This window comes from Suricata suricatta, chromosome 6, assembly GCF_006229205.1.
Source record: "Suricata suricatta isolate VVHF042 chromosome 6, meerkat_22Aug2017_6uvM2_HiC, whole genome shotgun sequence".
In the NCBI taxonomy this organism is placed as follows: Eukaryota; Metazoa; Chordata; class Mammalia; order Carnivora; family Herpestidae; genus Suricata; species Suricata suricatta.
This window is the reverse complement of record NC_043705.1, coordinates 95,826,662-95,830,636: the sequence shown is the minus strand read 5'-3', so window position 1 is coordinate 95,830,636 and position 3,975 is coordinate 95,826,662. Positions and strand designations below refer to the sequence as shown.

The following is a 3,975-nucleotide window of genomic DNA, read 5'->3' as shown; positions in this document are numbered from 1 at the left end:
TGTTTAATTAAATATTATGAAGGGTAATTCTCTAGCTTTCTCTATCAGACAAATTTAAACCATGAGCTTCTGAGATCATTCTTGTATAATTAAATAAAAACACCCAAAGAAGAGAAAAGCAGTGCTGCTAGAGTTCAAAATGGTTTTAAAACACTTTGGTTTGTAAAAACCCTGCACAAGAACTTCCTCCCTTATTTCTTTTAACTGACTGCCCTCCTTCCTTATTCCCTTCATCTTCAGTATGAAATGATCATATGAGATCAAAATGGACGAATTTGCGTGTCACCCTTGCGCAGGGGCCATGCTAATCTTCTCTGTATCGTTCCAATTTTAGTATATGTGCTGCTGAAGCGAGCACGAGACCAAAATTGAAAACGGGGCGTCTGGGTGGCTTAGTTGGTTGAGCGTCTGGCTATGGCTCAGGTCATGATCTCGTGGTTCATGGGTTTGAGCCCCGCGTTGGGCTCTGTGCTGAGAGCTAGCTCAGAGCCTGGAGCCTGCTTCCGATTCTGTGTCTCCTTCTCTCTCTGACCCTCCCCTGTTCGTGCTCTCTCTCTCTCTGTCTCTCAAAAATAAAAATTTGAAGAAAATATGAACCTCTTATCAAAGAGTTTATGGACGGTTGTAAAGGATTAATTGATAAATAATACAGATAATAAATGCTATAGGGAGGAAGAAAGTACATTATATTTTCAAGTTGAAGGAAAAAGCCTCATTTGAAGTGATTCGGTTTAAAAATTTTCCTCATTAAACAGACTACCTTCATTGACTTTATTTTAAACTCTCTACTTTGCTTGGTAAATAGAGTGTGGACATTTATTAGTAATCAAACTTTAAATAGGCTCCACATCAGTGTTAGCCCTTATTCGTAGCCTTATTATCCTCAGGTTAAATATTTACTTCTGCACTTGTTTATTTTAGCAAGTGAGCATTAAATGGCAAAGGTATGCACTCTTTGTAAAAAGTATTTGATTTTTTTGACAAAGTAATTTACACAAGTTCAAACATCAAACAGTAGTAAAAGACATAGCTAGAAACAGCTGTTCCCCGGGGCACCTGGGTGCCTCAGTCGGTTGAGCGTCCGACTTCAGCTCAGGTCATAATCTCACGGTTTGTGGGTTCGAGCCCCGCACTGTGCTCTGTGCTGACTGCTAGAGCCTGGAGCCTGCTTCAGAATCTGTGTCTCTTCCTCTCTCTGCCCCTGCCCTGTTCACGCTCTGTCTTTCTCTGTCTCTCAAAAATAAGTAAATGTAAGAAAAAGATTAAGAAAGAAAGAAACAGTTGTTCTCTGCTCCTTCCCTACCAGCCTCCTGCCGCTACATCATTTTTATTCTCCACTTTAGCTATTTCATCTGAGATTTAACTCCAAGTCTTTAAATAACAAGATTATCTTGCATACTTTTTTTTTTTTAATGATATAATTACAACATGGATGACAATTTGGAGAGTTTTCTGTCATGCATGTCTTTTTGGTCCATTTTCAGAAAATAATAACAGATAGTCATTTGGTGATTTAAAAAATTAATTTATACCTCAACCTTTCTGAATAAAGTCATAATATAATTTTCTGTTGAACAGACAATGAAAATTTTTCTGGGTGTCCATTTAATTTATAGAATTTTGTGTAAAGTAGGAAATTAATTATGGTAGAAGGCTAAATATTTTACATTTTATGTGTGTACTGTGCAAAACAATAGTTATATGCCAGCAGCTCTATTTTGCCAAGCAAAACCAATCTTGAATGTGAATTTTGTACTGTAGTATAGTATAGTCTTTACATGACTGAATACTTATACTAGTATGCTCTATGAAAATGAACTCTTAGTTCATTTGGTACTGAGATTAAATCTTTTTGCTGGGTCTTTCTCACTACCATCGACCTGTCAGAATCTAGGAATCCTCATGATAGATGCTCTTATTAAGTTTTGCTGATTTTCTTGTTTCCACTAAATAACGCTTATTTTACCTCCATGGTTTATTTTTTTAATACGTTTTCATAATTGTTCTATAGCATACCAGTTCCAGAATGTATGAACCAGAACTCCATGGTGAAATATGTTTGTGAAATGTTATACCTTGCACTTCCTTGGAGATTCGCAACATGCAGGAGCATACTGAAGGCTCAGAAAATTCCTCTGGTGTTAAAACAACAACAACAGAAAAAAAAACCACTTTTACTCTGTTGAATTAAGAATTTATCCAGCATGTTCAAACTACAGCGTGTTTATAGCACCCTTTTTAACAGCCTGCAAAACAATGATGAGCAGTCAGCCAGTTCTAAATGCACGGTTTCCTGCTATTTCTTGGTCTATAATATTCACTAGCTTTTTCCGCTACTTTCTCTAAAAATTCTTCTCATCCCACAAAAGGAAAGTTGTATGGCTTTTAGGTAAGTAGGGAAAAAGGAAGGGTATTGTAGGTTTGGGAACAACCTAGAATATATTAAATCACTCGACAAACATTATGTCATTGTATTAATATCTATCTCAACTATATTCTAAGCTTCTTGAGAGCAGGGCTCATTTAAAATACAAAATAAGGTACTAAAAACCAGACTCAACACAGTTGATTAATTTCCAAATTATCCTGAAATACTGGGTATAATTCTAGTCATAACATGTCAAAAAGATATAAATACCACTTAAAAAATGATCTAGTAAAGGTCAGGGCCATGGGGTTACTGCTCAAAGCTGGAGTTAGAACCATTATGTAAGGAGCAAATTGACTTTCCAAATCTGGAAATATCAGCCCAAGGAGATATTATGTGTAATTTAAGTGAAGTAAGCATAGGAAAAAATAAAAGAAAGCACTACAGATCACTAGAAGAAAGCTGAGGCAGAAGACATAATGAACATTAAGAGAGTTTAAACAAATTTAGAAATGATATGATGCCTCTTGAGAGAAACGGGAATACACTATTATTTTTTGTTAAAGAAGAGAACAAGTTGATTCCATGAGCTGGAGGGCTCCCTGGAAAGACAATTTTCCTAACATCTTTAGACGACTTTTACTTGTTGGTTGTGCAACCATCGGCAATTATTTCATTTCACTGTGCTAGAGAGTTCCCTCATCTTTAAAAGAGAAATAATAATAGTGCCTTCCTCATTAGAATGTCAGGAAGATTAAACACCCTTGGCTCTTAGTAGGAGTTCAATGTATAATAGCTATTAATGTTATTGTTATTCTTCAGTATTCCCTGTGGTGAAGAAATCCTGATCACAGAGTAGCTGCCGTTTGGTGAGCTGTCAGATATGTTTGGTTACTCACTTTCAGGGTCTATTCAATTCTGACAACATGGTTAAGTAAGTATTATCAACTCCATTTTAAAGATACAGACAAAGAAGTTTAGCTAGGTAAGAAAATTCTGCAAGCCCATACAGCTAGTGAATCAGGATTTGAGTCTAGAGAGTTTTTAGTTCAGAGAAGGCCAATTCTTAACAATGCTTGTTCTTCTCTGGTTTGGAACTTCTCATCATTGTGCTGGGAATGTTTCAGGTGTGCTGAAGTTTTGCTTCCCTCAGTCCTGGGAAGGACATTTACTTCAGTGTGCCATACTCCTATTTTCATTTGTGCATGTGTATTATAGTATAGAACCATTGGAAAGGAGTGTGGATGGCCTTCAGATAATACTGGTGAATTACAGAAAGAGACAAACTTGTTTTAAACTTTTTTGATTGGAAAGACTTTCCCATTCATCTCTCCTGTCAGTACCCCATTTATTCCATCTTCCAACCCTGTGAAGCAGTTCATGCATTAGACAAGTATTGCTTCTCTATATTAGGTTCTGTTGTACTTGCCCAAGATCTCCTCTTGCTTGTGGGGCAGAGTGGGATTTGGGAAATAATTGTTTCACTAAAGAGTGACTACCTAAACAGAGAGCCACTCTTAAGTTTAGCTCTGTTCCCACACAATTTTTGAATACCTAGATGGAAATTCTTACCATTTGGGCTGAAACTAGCACTGTGAGGACCAGGC

General features: G+C 36.8%; 1 pseudogene; it reads right to left on the bottom strand.

Moving 5' to 3' along the window:
* Positions 1-259: 259 nt before the first annotated feature.
* LOC115295037 lies at positions 260-358 on the bottom strand (annotated as a pseudogene).
* Between the last annotated feature and the right edge of the window lie 3,617 nt (positions 359-3,975).